At 36.1% G+C, this 15,215-nt stretch overlaps 1 protein-coding gene and 1 pseudogene across 1 annotated transcript in view; both read right to left on the bottom strand.

The window, feature by feature from the left end:
* Fstl5 (follistatin like 5) overlaps nucleotides 1-15,215 on the bottom strand; it is a 687,984-nt gene that overhangs the window by 588,604 nt on the left and 84,165 nt on the right. The window lies entirely within an intron of this gene.
* On the bottom strand, nucleotides 4,610-5,773 carry LOC129668598 (eukaryotic initiation factor 4A-I-like; annotated as a pseudogene).

Below are 15,215 nucleotides of genomic sequence, written 5' to 3'. Positions count from 1 at the left end.
GCTACTTTCAATAGGCTCAAAAAAGACAACACCTATCAGTCAAGGAAAGGGGAGGAGCTCATGGTGCCCCATGCTTTACCTCTGAACTATTGGCTATTGGCAGATCTGGAAGACAAGGAACCATGGACATTAGTTCTGTATTCACTGAATCCAGCAGGCTCGAACAGATAACTCCAAGCCCACAGTCACACACACAGCCCTGCTTAATCTCAATTGAATTACAAAACAACGTGAGTAGACATGAACATGGGGAATGTGCATACGGAGAGAAGAAACAAAGAGAGGGGCAGATCATGGTCAGGCTGAGAGTCATCCTTGCATATTGTGTACTTGTGAGAAACTGTCTAGAATAAATTTAATTTAAGAAGCAAGAAATGAGTGTGGTGGTGCACACCTGTAATCCCAGCACTCAGGGAAGCAGAAGCAACCAGATCTCTGTGAGTTTGGGGCCAGCCTGGTCTACAAAGTAAGTCCAGGTCAGGCAAGGTGACACAGAGAAACCCTGTCTCAAACAAACAAACAAAACAAACAAAAAAACAGGAATTGCCCAAAATAATTAAAACAGATTATTTGCATTTGGATATGATAGCAAATACCTTAACTCAAGATATATTTAATCAGTTCAGAGTGTGTTTAAATTTTTTAAATTAGCATGTATGCAGTTAATTATATGTGTTTACTTGACTGAATCGTACAATGTCCATGTTTGTTCAATATTATTATAAACATTTCTAGGAAGGCATTTATGGATGTTTGGGGGAGGTTTATGATGTGGTCTTAATCGGTAATGTAAATACTGCCCGTTATTCTCAGTTTGGGGGACCCCTTCTAATCATTTGGAAGTGTGGCAGGAGAAAAGTACTGACATTCCTACTTTCTGGTTACATTCCAGCTTGTATAGCAATTGTTTTCTACTTTGGCTTTAGCTCTTCCTAGGTGGACAACGACACCCTCAGCCATCCAGGCTTCTAAACTGCTGACATGTCATGCTGATGCTGGGAGGTGGGAGGGAAAGCTATTTGAAACTGACTAGATAGAGAAATATGTCTTAGTTACTGTTCTATTACTATGAAGAGACACTATGACCAGTGCAACAGAGCATTTAAGTGTGTATTATTTGAGTGTCAGTCTGTGACCAACATGGCTGGAACCATGGTGGTAGGCAGCATGGTGCTGTAACGGTAGCTAAGAGACTATAAGCAGATCCTCATACAGGAAGCAGAAAGAGAAAGTCAAAGAGACAGAGACAGAGTAAGACTGGGCCTGGCAGAGACTTTTGAAACTTCAGAGCACACCAGCAGTGGCAAACTTTCCCCAACAAAGCCACACCCCCTAATTCTGTCAGGATCTCTTCTGATCACAGGAGATCAAACAAAATGCCTTGGGGGTCAGGGGGAGGCATTCTTATTCAAACCATCACAATTTGTGTCTTATTGTGTTGTTTCTAATAAGAGAGTACTTAACTGACAACTGTAAACACCTCATAATATGAAGGTATTTCTAAAGAAAAATCTGACAAATTTTGTACTTTGTTTTAATTGTTGCAAAGATAAGAGAATTTGAAACCAAAGTTCATGTTACAAATCAAGAAACTCTATAACCTGAATAGCAGTCTTTTAATTTTTTTTTTTAAAGAAAAAGTACATAACTGACATTTGATTACAATAGAATGATTTTTAAAATGAACCCTCTGCTCACTCAAAAATGTTTTAAACAAAATACACATAAGGAGAAAACTTGTAGTAAATCAATCATTCTTAAGTTTAAAGAGTTCTCCTTTTGTACTCTAAGCAGACATAATATTGCCTTTCAAACATGCTTCACCTTTCTTCAAAGCACAGTGTTAAGGCATCGATCGAAACATGGAATAACCTTGAATTCCAGGAATAACAGAATCTCTCAAAAGATCCCAACCCTCAGACAAGGTCAATTATTCATGAACGGGAGGTTGCACCGTAAGGTTGTCGTAGAGATCATCTGAGAGCTACCTTAATCCCCTCAAATAATGATGGTAGTAAGGACTTAAAAAAAAAAAAAAAAAACACCATTTCAGAGAGATGAACCAATGTAGCAAACCACTCCTTTCCTTTCCCAAGGCTGCTCAGTTATGTGTACATTTTTATCCACACCCCAGTTCTTTCTCCAAACCCAAAGCTCATGTCATTACCTCAAAGATAGAACTGGGAATCCCTGGACACATTGCTCCTCTTCCTGGTGTAAAGACATTGATAAATGTGTTTTTGCATTTCAAGATCACTTGTCCATTTAATTAGCATGTTGGTGGCCAAGCCTAGCTATCTAGGATATAGACCTTTTCCTTAGAAACTCTAGTAGGAGATAAAATTGGGTAAGCTTTGGCATGGATGTGCTGTGTGGCAGAGGAAAGGCATTTATGTCTCTCCATGATCTCAATGTTTATTGAATATCAATATACTAACAACATAGGGTGATTTATTTAGTATTAATCTGCCATATATCAATTGTCTTGGTATTCCTGCCAAGGCAAACATAGATTCTTTTATACAAGTCTTGATAACTAACAAATCACACATGACACAGTAAATCTATACATACATGTATGTTTATTACAGAATGACTGTAAATGGTTAAGGAGTCACAGAATAGTTCAAAAGATTGCAGAGGTCTGATAAGCAGGGAAACTGATAGTGTCATAAGTAGAGTCACACAATGGGGAAAGATAATTCTTAAAACTGTCTTGGCATTGACTAGACATGGAGAAGTTGCTAAGGCTGCAGAATCAGGGTTGAGCTATAGAAGAAAAGTACCATGTATGTTAGAGTCTTCAGGCACAGCCACTACCAAGAGCCTAGTCATTCATCATCTGGCTAAGAAGGTCAGCTATGTGGCAGTTTTAATAATTTTCTGATTTCAAGAACTGGAGAGTCTGAATGTTTTCCCTTACATGCTAATGAGGGCCTTCCAATTTTGCTGGGTGCAAGAGGTACCAGTCTACTGCATCATAAGAAAATGATTAAACTATTAATGACAAAACAGAAAGTTTAAGATTCAAGAATTTTGCCATGTGTCATTATATCCTATCACTTCATGTCATGCAGTGATGAAATAGCCAAATAGATGCTGTATTTATTTTTTGAAGAATAGCTACCACAGTGACTGGCTAATAACAGGTTACAAAATCTGTCATCCTTCTGCAAAACGAGGCCACCCTAGAACTCCCTTTGAGGATAGCCAGGACCCATATTTCATCCTCACTATGAATTAACTCCTTCCTCTGCACAGTCCTGTCAGTATTACTACATACTGATGATTTTCTCGGGACTTTTCCAAAAAGAGAACTTCAAATTTCAATCTTTGCAGAAAGTTCCAACTGGAGACATATTATATAGCAGACAGAAAATAGGAATGATTGTTGGTAGCCCTGTGAAAAAATTTACTGAAAAGAAACTGCATGTTCCACTAAGCCTTCTGCAAGGCTGATTAACTAATTAGAACTGTAGTGGTCATGTACTCTGGAGTATTGCAGTTCCAGGGGCTCATTTTCTTAGGGCATCTTCAGCACCCTTAATTGCCATTTATTGTCCTCTATATCTTACCTATGATCTTTGTGACTGTTATATACATCTTTTTGGAATTTACAAACAGAATACTAGTTTCCAACTAACAAAAATAAAAATAAAAATAAAGGATGCCATCAATTATTTTCTGGACCTAATAACAGATGTTTCCCCACTTTGCTTTAGTGTACTTACTGAAGGCTTCCATCAATGTATTTGGAAAATGATTCATTTTTGACGTTCTTGTTTGTTGCTGTTGAAACTTGATGAGCCTGCTTCCACATTAGAACATGGTAATTGTGGTAAACTAAATCTCTGTTTCTGGACCACAATCACAATCAAAGTGAGTACCACATACACCATCTCTTATCCCTTTTGGGGTGATAGTTGTGTTTTTATATTGACAGCACAAATACAGGTGCTCTTCAATACAGGTGGAGTTTTATCCCAATAAATGCATAATAACTTGAAAGTGCATTTTATAGACCAAAACCACCACATTTCAGAGATTAAACAAACATTACACTCTGGCAGGCTGATTATTGCCTTTTGTGGTAGCATAGCCCATAACGCAGCTAGTCACTGTGGCTATGTGCCATCTGGGGAGTGCATTGGGTGACTTGTCAGTAACAAAGGAAAGATCAAACATCAAAATCTGAGGAATAAGCTCTAATGGTGCTCTGTCACTTATGTTCCACTGCCAGATGTTACCTGTATGTGAACCTAGGTTTGGGACATCTACAGAACCACTGAAGGACTGAACAGATACAGCTCTGGTGTTGGAACTGGAATGCAAAGTGCAGAGACAGTAATGAGCTAAACATCAGAATCTGCAGCAGAGCATAGGTCTTCACAGAGCTGTGGGATTTATGCATATTTCTTAACAAGAAACTAAATGCTTCTTTTATATTTTTCTTTTTGCCTCAAAAAGTGACATGTATTCAAAAAGAGAGAAAAAAAAAAACCACAAAATGCCCATCCATTGGTTCCCTTTCTTTCCCCCACCAGCTGTTCCTTAGCACTCCCAAACCCAGGACTGAACCCTGGCTAGGGTCAGGTAGCAGGAGAGCCCCTCAAATGAGGTCAGCAACATTGAGAGGCATCTCTACAATGGAGGGATTGTACAAAGTCTCAATGTCTCAAAGAGTCCTCTTGTCTTCTGTCAGTAGCCACACCCTCACTTGATCGATTCTGTGGATGTGCTTTTCCCTGTTAATGGAAATTGATGAGTAAGGAGACCAACTGCACATCAATGCCTCTGGCCAACAGGTCAGTCATAATTAATACTCTGCAGGCACCAGACCAGAACTCCCTCATGGTCATATCTTGTTCCTTTTGATCCATATCGCCATGCATGGCAGAAACAGTGAAATCCCGGGCACGCGTCTTCTCAGTGAGTCAATCCACCCTCCTTCTGGTATTGATAAAGATTATAGCCCGTGTGATAATCAATGTTTCATACATGTCACACAATGTGTCAATCTTACAATCCTCTCATTTCACATTGTTGTAGAATTGGCAGATACCCTCCAGGGTCAACTCTTCTTTCGTGACAAGAATCTGAATGGTGTCTCTCATGAACTTCTTGGTCACCTCAAGGACATCAGAAGGCATTGGCAACAAAGCTACCAGTGTGCTACTCTTGAGCTTCTGGACTATATCATAGACCTGTTCCCTGAACCAACGGCTTAAGATTTCCTCTGCTTCATCCAGTACAAATATCTTGATGTATTTAGGGGATAGGTATCTCTGGTTAAGCATATCAAACACCCAGCCAGGAGAGCCCACAGTGATATGGGGAGCTTCCATTTGTAGCTTTTGCACCTCAGCATGCATATTGGTTCCCCCAATACACACATAATAAGAGGCACCCAAGTAGTCCCCTAATGCCATAACCACCTTTTGTATCTGCTGAGTTAATTCATGAATGGGTGCCAGAACCAAAGCCTGAGTAGCTTTTAGCTCTAAATCAATTTGCTTCAGAACTGATATGTTAAATGTAGCTGTTTTCCCAGTCCCAGATTGGGCTTGAGCAACCACATCATAACCCTTGAGTCAAGAAAGAATAGCTCACTGCTGCATGGCAAAGAGTGTCACAAAACCATAGGCATACATACCATAGAGGAAGATTCTGAGATATTCAAGTCCTCAGAGCTCTCCACAGTCTCATTTCAGTTACTTTTCATGATGCCTTTGGACCCATTGTCTCTTGATTGAGAATACTGACTAGCAGACATGATCCTTAGAATCTCATACTTTATATACACTATCTTCTCAAAGATATTTATTTAAAAAACATGAGGTTTTAGAAAATAAAGATAACTGTTTATATTTGTAGTAAAGAAAACCTTTTCCCCTTTGTGCTCATTGTTTTTAAGCCAAGCTTCAGTTGATTTACTGCCAGCTTTGGATGTTTGACTAAGTAAGAATGGCCTCCATATGCTCATGTACTTGAACAGATGGTGGAATTGTTTGCAAAGGATTGAGAGGTGTGGCCTGGGTGGAGGAGATGCTTCACTGGGGGTGGCCTTTGAAGTTTCAAAAGCCCATGTCATTCTCAGTTATCTTCTCCTTTTAGCCTCACACTTGTGGCTCAGCTGACTTCACTCCACTATGGATCCAGCATCATCCCTGGCTGCCTGTTGCCATCCTCCTTGTCAAAGGCATGGATGCTGACTCTCTGGAACCATGAGGCCTTTATAAACACGTTCCTTTCTAAGCTACCCTGATCATTGTGCTTTGTCAAGCAATAGAAACATAACTATGACAAGGCTACTACAAAAGATTTGGGATTATAAAATGTGGAGCTTCTAGTTGGGAGGTCTTGAAGTCTTAGTGGCAAATGTTGACATGAACGAGTCTCTTACATCACATCCATTTACATGCCATTTACTTGAAAGTAGAGTCAATTTTTCAGTGGGTGAAATGGCTTCTGGGATACAAAATGAAAAATAAAAATATGGGACTGAATCATTGGCTACTTCTGATTGCCTACAATAGAAAATACTCTAAAATAAGGGCTTTCGTACTCAAATAAAAGAATAAAATCACACTAAGGAATATATAATATTGCTGTAAAATGTATTCTCTTCCATGGACAGGTTTAATATTGCAAAAGAATCAGTGTTGAGACCAAACTTTATGGTGATGTATACATATGAATTTTATTTATAATTTCTCCATAGCTCTTAAATGATTTATGTACCAATAAGTAGAAGCAGGTCTTCACAAACTAAGATTGATTCAGCTATATGTCCTGAGATGTACAAATCTGTTAAATAAGCTGATTTCACAAAATTTAACAAAATCAGCCTATTTATTTTGTTTGCTATAACAGAAAATCTGAAACATTGTTTGGTACAGAAGAGTAATACTAGCTTCTGGGAATTGAGTAACTTCTTCCATGTTTAAGGATGATGCAATAATCCCACTTGAGCTAACAACCATACAATATTATATATGATATTATGTATTATAATATACATAATTTTATAATATACATATAATATATGTATATATTTTATTGGTGCATCTTAGAGTCAGTATTAGATTAGTAGAAAAAATAAAATGCCTGTGAAAAAATTTATATCAACAAAATTCTGATTAGTTTGTATGGTGATTAACTTCAAGGATAATAGGTTGGAAAGTAAGAAAATAACTTTATAAAGTATTTATCAATTCAGTTGTAATTGCGAGTATTCTTTACTTGTTGGATTAGCTTTAAAATATGACTGCTAAGTCTTTTGCTTGATTTATTGACCAGAGCAAGAGTGTGCAACAGAGCTTTAAATTAAATAATTCTAAGTGTCCTAAATGCCCTTGCTTAGTATGAAAGATTAAAGAAAAAATTCAAGGTAGTAAAGCTAGAATAGGTTTCCTTTTTGCTACATATTCAAGATAATTAATAATAGTCCTTGATAGACCAGACCACAAAAGCATTATGAAGGCATTTGTGACTAATCACAAGAATCCTTAAAAATCGGCTAATGATGACATATCAGGAAGCACCACTAAATTCTTGATATAGAATCTATATGTACAAAGACTAATTGGCTACTCATAGTATGTTGATTATACTGAGCATATTCCAAAATGAAGTAAATAGCATTTTCCATACCAGAATGGACAATCATCTGGATATAGATATATTCTGTCTTTGTTGTTGTTAGTTAGTACTATTTTTGAAACTCTCTTATTTCAGATTCAGCAAATGCCTCATTTACCACTATAGACATCAAACAATACAACTGATGGAGCCAGTAATTCGTTTTCCAGTAAGAGGTTTTCAGTGTGGCAATGGACTGTGCTTGTTTTACCAGGAATTCCAATAACTGAAAGAAGCTAGTTCTACAAATAAAATTAACCACATATTGAATACTCAGTAACAGTCCAAGCTAAGAGGAACAACCACTGTGAATTTGTTTTACAAATTGATAGATGCTATAAATTCATAACTCACATACCCTATTGTTGCATATTCTATAAAATAAGGGTGAAATAAGGCATGTGGTGATGTGTTTCTATTATTATTATTATTATTATTATTATTATTATTATTATTTACAATGTATTCACTTTGTATCTTGGTTATAGCCCCCCTCCCTCACCTCCTCCTCTCATTTTTCTCCCCGTGTCCTTCTCCTAGTTCAGGGATAGGGAAGGTCATCCTTTCCTACTATCTGACCCTAGCCTATAAGGTCTCATCAGGACTGTCTGGATCCTCTTTCTCTGTGGCCTAGTAAGGTCACTTCTCCAGGGGTAGGTAATCAAAGAGCAGGCGACAGAGTTCATGCCAGAGACAGCCCCTGCACCCCTTACTAGGAAACATGAATACTGAGCTGCCAATAGGCTACATATGAGCAGGGGGTCTAGGTACTCTCCATGCATGGTCCTTGTTTGATTCAACAGTCTCTGCAGGGCCTCCTGGAGTCTCTGTTTGTCTCCTTGTGGAGCTCCTGTCCCCTCCAGGTCTCTCCATCTCCCCTTTCTTCCATAAGATTCCAGACGCATTATTAAATACTAATAGAAAGTGAAGGAAATCTAATGAAAGTAAAATCATTTAGACATTCACTAGGTTTCAGGAAAGAAATAGAGAGAGAGCAAATACAGGAAATAACAACAAAACCTACTACTCAGTGATGTGTTATCAGGAAACAGTCAGTGCCAGATCTTTCAAGTACTTACTGTGTCACTGTGATCACTGGCATTTCTTAGCTGGAAGAAGCCACAACTCATGCCTACTCAATATCTGCTGAAAACATCAGTCAGCTTTCTCTCATGTTCGCTTCCTCATTTCCAACTTAATTTCACCTGAATAATTTGATAAGGTAACAAGGGATCTAAGATTCCAGATAGAGCATATCTGGTGTAGGTTCCATGCTAAATTAGCAGATAATAATATAAAAATATTATGAATATTATCCAGAGAAGCACCACATTATACCACCATTCAGTGTGTCCTTCTGAGCATGTAAGTACAGACAGATTGTTGTGGACATGAGGGAGAGAAGCAGAAAGAGGATAAAGTCTTATTTGTATGTATTTTAAAAGACATGCAAATGGAAACTGTTTTTAAATGTTAATGAACACATAGATTTTGTTATATTGTTGTTTTTGTTCTCTGCTGTTAAACATATAGGATTTTTAAAGCCCATTATATATGGTGAAAAACATCAAGGATAGATACGTGTTTAAAATTATCTTATATTTCTATATATGAATATACTGATATGCCAAAAACTGTCTTTCATTTGTATAAATAGTGCATCTTCAAAGCAGAACATGGCAACACCAAAGCATTTTGGTTTCCCATGTGGAAAATATTTACAAAGGAGAAAGGCAGCAGGATTTGAAATGAAAGGCATAATTAGGTTACAGAAAGAAAAATTACCTAAGATATTTCTTTATAGTTTTTTTATTAACAGCTCTTAGAGTTATCTAAGTAGAGTTAGTTTAGCTGTAATGCTGGACTCCACAATGAAGAGAAGTATATCACTATTGATCTTAGGAATACATCACATTGGTTAAATAGATGAAGTATGTAATCGTACTTTAGGAAAGTGAGAAGCGATTTCAGGTAGTCATATTTGATAGTAGTTGATAGAAAAGGCAATGTATGCCTGCCTGCCTGAAATGATTATGATATTTTAACAATGGAATGAAACAGACTGAACTAAGGAAAACCACAGTGGTCCCCCCCAGAATTAATTTGTTTTTTAATGTTATTCCTTGTGAACATTGAAACACTCCATCTAGTTTTTCCTGCATTGATCAAATTTGCTTGAGCCAGCATGATGTTGACACTGTTTTATGTTTGATGGATTCTCTGTGCTATTTAAGATTCATTGCAAACATCTTTAATGATACTTGTATTTAGGTCTTGATGATATTTATTTTTCTATAAAAAACCATCTACAGATTTATTCTGATTAATATATTTAATGTGTGTTCCAACACTGACAAGTGTAATTAAAATCTCATGCTGCAGGGCATAAGCTTATTGCTAGAGGGTTTTAAAGAGGAATGATGTCACAGCACTCAAAATTCGGTAATGATGGAGAGCAGAACTCTGTAAAATTCCATGTAAGAGTTTAATTCTTCACATTTATGTAAAGTCTAATGGTGTATACTCTGTAAAAATTGTACCTATTTGCAATTTAGTTACTTATCTTTCAGAGTTCCATCAATTTCATGTATGTTATTTTTTTTTAATTTCATCATCTTATCTCTAAAATGTTATTTTTTTATTTTATGTATTAGTAATTTGAAACTTATCTGGCAAAAATCTTTAGTCTTTTAAATACGCTCATTGCCCTGTTTCTTATTAAAGTTTTTAATGTAAAATTGACAAATTTTGTATAGTAGATTGAATATTGAGGTCCTTAAATACAATTTCTTTAGTAATAAAGTCCTAAATACATTGACTAAGAGGACCCTAGTGTATTTAAGCTGTTAAGATCTAAAAATATGTTGTGCAATAACATTATTAAGCCATGTTGCTTTACATAAAATTATTCTCAGCAAATTATGCCCATGGGATTCTTCTTTCACCAAACTGCAAGATGAAATTTCTGAGACTAAAATACACCATTTGTTTGATTAAGCTGGAAAGTTCTGTTTATGACAGGTGTTTACCTAGCCTCTGAATAAACTTCATTTTAGGGAGCATTCCAATTATTTAATAATAAGTATGTAATCACTTCCTATCTATTGGCAGAGCTCACAGACCAGCACCATTGAGGCTTATCCAAAGTTCTCCTGGGTCAGAGACACCAATATACTCCTAACCAGCCACATTTCTTTAACAGAAAATCAAGACAGACAGGATATAATGGATCACAGTGCAACTCTGAGTTCAAGGGGCCATGAAGCTCTCTGCTAATGAAGTGGATCAGAGCAAGAATCAGAAGATTTAATTCCCCTTTATCTCTGCCCTTGCATTTGGCTAGTCAAAGGCCAATTTGCAAAGTGATTATCTTTGTCTATAAACAGAAGCAAGATAAACAATGTGCAGAAAAAACAAATCAAGGTCAATATTTCATCTTTGCCTTCCAGAAGCAAAATACACGTGAATAACAAACAGAACAGATACTTTTTTTAAAAAGTAGAATCAAGCAGTAGTAGTGAAAGGGTGGTTAAAATATTCCTGATACACATACACACACCATCTTAGCCAGCTAAATTTACAAAAGTACAAATTTCAAAGATCTATAGAATTCACTAAAAAAAAAAACCCTAATATAATCTAAATGAATACTTAAAATATTCTTCAAAATTATTTTGATCTATAAGTCTTTTGTAAGATTTGAAATAATCTCCAATTTTAAAAATTAATGTAGTATGTATTAATATGAATATTTTTTTTTACTTTTCTTTGAAAAATGATACTTTAATACCTCTAGCCCTATCAGGTATTTTTATTAATTTTTTGTATTCATTACAGTTTATTCATTTTGTATCCCAGCTGTAGTCCTCTCCCTTCTCCCTTATTCCTTCACAATCCCACCGTTTCTCCCTCATTACCTCCCATGCCCCTCTCCAAGTCCACTGATAGGAGAGGAAAGTTATATTTCATTAAATGATGATAGTCAGTTGTGAAACTATTTGTTCCAGGTGCCTTTGTCAGTATTGACTTATGACCTCCTTTCCATTCTCTTTTGGAACTATTTATTCCAGGTGCCCTTGTCACTATTGACCTATGACCTCTTTTCCATTCTCTACTGTGAGCTAAGAAATTTCCACTTTCATTCATGTTACTGTTGTGAATTCATATTTTTTTAATGAAATCATCCATTTTTCTCTAAATTTTTCAAATTTCTGCAATTGAGTTTCTTTAAGAACTACTCATGATTCTTTTTATCTCTGCTGGGTTTTTCCCATTACTCTTCCTAAATCTGGCTTATGTATATGGTAGCAATTTAAAGGAATAGTTATATGGTTTATGTACTTAATTCACTAAACTTATAATTTGTTTGTTTTAATACTTTATCAGTGTCATTTTATTTTTTGTTTGTCTAATTTTTAGATAAAACTACTTTATTTTTTTCAAATCACTTAATGGCCAAAGGACTTAACACTTCTTTTATTGGATTGCCTTGTCCAGCCTCAATATGAGGGCTTTTTACCTTGTCTTATTGTATCTTTTGTCCTGTTCAACTGCCATCTCTTACAAGCCTGCTCTTTTCTGAAGAAGAAATACAGGGGAGTAGATCTGAAGGAGAGGAGAGATAGGAAAAAAACTGAAAGAAGTGGAGGGAGGAGAAACTCTGGTTAGGATGTATTGTATGAGAAAATAATCTATTTCCAATTTAAAAAAGAAGTCACAAAGAAGTAACTTGATTAATTTAAAGAGAAAGAATATAAACGCCTGAGTGATGTGCAAGAAAGCACTGACATCAGGCTGATTGACATGATGAAGACATTCTAAAATTCAAAAATAGAATTCAATAAAGAGAGACATTGAAAAGAGCTCAAGGTTAAACTTCAGTGAAGATATAACTGGAAAAAAAAACTGTTAACTCAACTAGAAAACTCAAGGGAAAGCCTTACAAGTTGATAAAAGCTAGGAGTAGGTAGAATTTCAGAATTGGAAGATAATGTAGAGAATGGAGACAAAAATAACAAAATAGCTTATCAGGTCTCATCAGAGAGAAAGGGAGGAGGTCCTCCCCTATCAGGGGACTAGGGAAAGGGCATAGGAGAACAAGAGGGAGGAGACCTAGGAGGGGGCTGCAGCAGGAATACAAAATGAATAAATTGTAATAAATAATATGAAAAAAATAAAGAAGGTAAACTGTGGTTGAGATTTATTGTCTGAGAGAATAATCTATTTTCAAAAAAAATTAAAAAAAAGAAAATTTAAAACACACTAAAGGAACGTGCAAGAAATGTGGGACAAAATGTTTAAATCATAGGCATAAATGAAGGAGAAGAATCTTGGATCAGTGGCATAGACCAGACCTTCAACAAGACCTAATAAAACTTTGACAAACTAAGTCATACCTATACAAATACAGGAATCACATAGAACACCAAATAGAAAGGACCACAAAAGAAATTCACTATGTCTTATGTCTTATCATAAAATACAGGACAGAACAAAGAAAAAGAAGCTGCAAGTCAAGAACAAAGTCACATAGAAAGACCTGGAGGGAACAAGAGCTCCACAAGGAGAGCAACAGAACCAGAAAATCTGAGCACAGCCGTCTCTGATGGGATTAAAGACCAAATAGTTATAGTTCCACAATTAAGCTTAAGTTGTTTAGAATTTAAGAAAATGTTTTCATATAGGTAATACCCATAAGGATAAAAGTTAATTTAGGCATAGAACTCTAAACTTGTCAAGATAGGATAATCAAATACTTTCTCCTTAGTTGCTAAATGCACATGGACTAGACATTGTGCATATAAATCTTACCTAATAGTTTTCATAACTTTTATAATTATTATTGTATTGAAAGAAAAGGAGCCTTTTATTGGACGTAAAGGTGGAAATGTTGGTATAATGTTCTTTTGGAATGTATACAATTTACCTTGTTCATTCCAATGCTGATTTCTCTACCCCACTCTCTGGTTTCAATCTGGACACTGCATCATAATGCTTATTCTAAGCATCACCTGAATCAAATTTGAGTAAACATGCCACCATTTGTTTTCTGTATTGTCAATAAACAACCAGTCACAACGCAGAGCAAGGAAGAGAACAGCATCTAACATCCTGGTCCTGAGGGGAGGAGAAGGAAGGGAGTGGGAGGAGAACGAGATTGGCAAGAGAAGACTTCGAACCACATGGAGAGATGAACTGGACCTAAGATATGACTAAAAGCAAGTATAATGGGTAAAATCTGAATGGTAGGAAACTATGCAGGCTTGGAGTTTTAGGATGGAGTAACTATTGCCCAGCATTGTGCTTTAGGTTAATTAAATAATTTCTAGTCTCTTTGTGGTGATTTGGGTATACAGCTGGTTTAAGAATAACCATTGATTAACTAAAAGATAAATCAATGATAAATATTATTAACCCACAACAGACAGCCAAGTCTACACAGAAACTCTGTCTCAAAAACAAACAAAAGTGCCTTGTGAATGTGGTGATAGCTGTTTTAAGTCATAATTTGTTAATCAGGAAAAATGAGTAATCATGTCCATAAAGTCAATATACACAATTGGAGTGCCTTTGCAAGTAAATGCACAATGTACTCATGTTGAAGATATTCAAATTTTGCAGAGCTCTGATATTTACATGCACCTCAGTCAGAACTTATATTTCAGCCTGAAGGAAGCAAACCAAACTATTGAATATGAGATTTTGTAAGCAGGAAATTACATTTAAATTCAAAGTCAGTCTAAATGTAATATGGTAATGGTAGGTTCCTTAATTGAGGCTATGAAAACCTACCTCAATTAATAAAACTAAGTTTTGCAAAGTGCATTTGGTGATTAATTAGTTTATAATTTTCTATCAGCATGCAAACCTGAATTATAGCCACTAGGAGTGATAAAAATATTTTCCATCAGGTGTAACGATGTGGTTATTTTCCATGTAAGGAATAAAATCAAAATCTCAGTGTATATAATGGGCAAAGAAGTACAAACAGAGACCCTTTAAAAGCTAACTAATTAAAGCTAGCTAATGCTCCAACATTCTGCCCGTCAGCTTCTGTAGAAAACATGAGAGCCGCTGGTATTTGGGGGCATCTTTATAGGCATAAATAAAATATGCCATCAATATTCTGCTTTGCAGATTACTGTTAACATCTGAAGCAAATTACTTGTAGAGTTTCTATTGTTCTTTCCATTAGTATAAGGCATGGCACATGACATACTGTAGAGTAACTCAGGCTCACAGTACACACACATAAATCTCAGTACACACACACACACACAAACACACATGCTTAACAAAATCACTAGTGAAAGTACTGTATCACTGAGATAAATTCAGCCAAAGTTGCAGTCACATAAACTACCAAGCAACCACTGTCATGTTCCTATTGTCAGCGCTTATCTTAGACCATGATGATACATGCTCCCTACCACTATGTCAATGGTTTAATGCCGGGAGCCAAAGCTATCTAAGGAAGCCAAAGCCAAAGCTCTCTAGTGTAGACTAAGCTATCTACTGAAGCCTAAGTCAATTAGTGAGTCAAAGCTATCTAGTGGAGACAAAAGGTGTTTGCT

This window comes from Psammomys obesus, unplaced genomic scaffold, assembly GCF_907164565.1.
Source record: "Psammomys obesus unplaced genomic scaffold, mPsaObe1.curated_primary_1811, whole genome shotgun sequence".
Classification (NCBI taxonomy): Eukaryota; Metazoa; Chordata; class Mammalia; order Rodentia; family Muridae; genus Psammomys; species Psammomys obesus.
The sequence above is the reverse complement of the archived record's forward strand: the minus strand, read 5'-3'. Positions and strand labels throughout refer to the sequence as shown.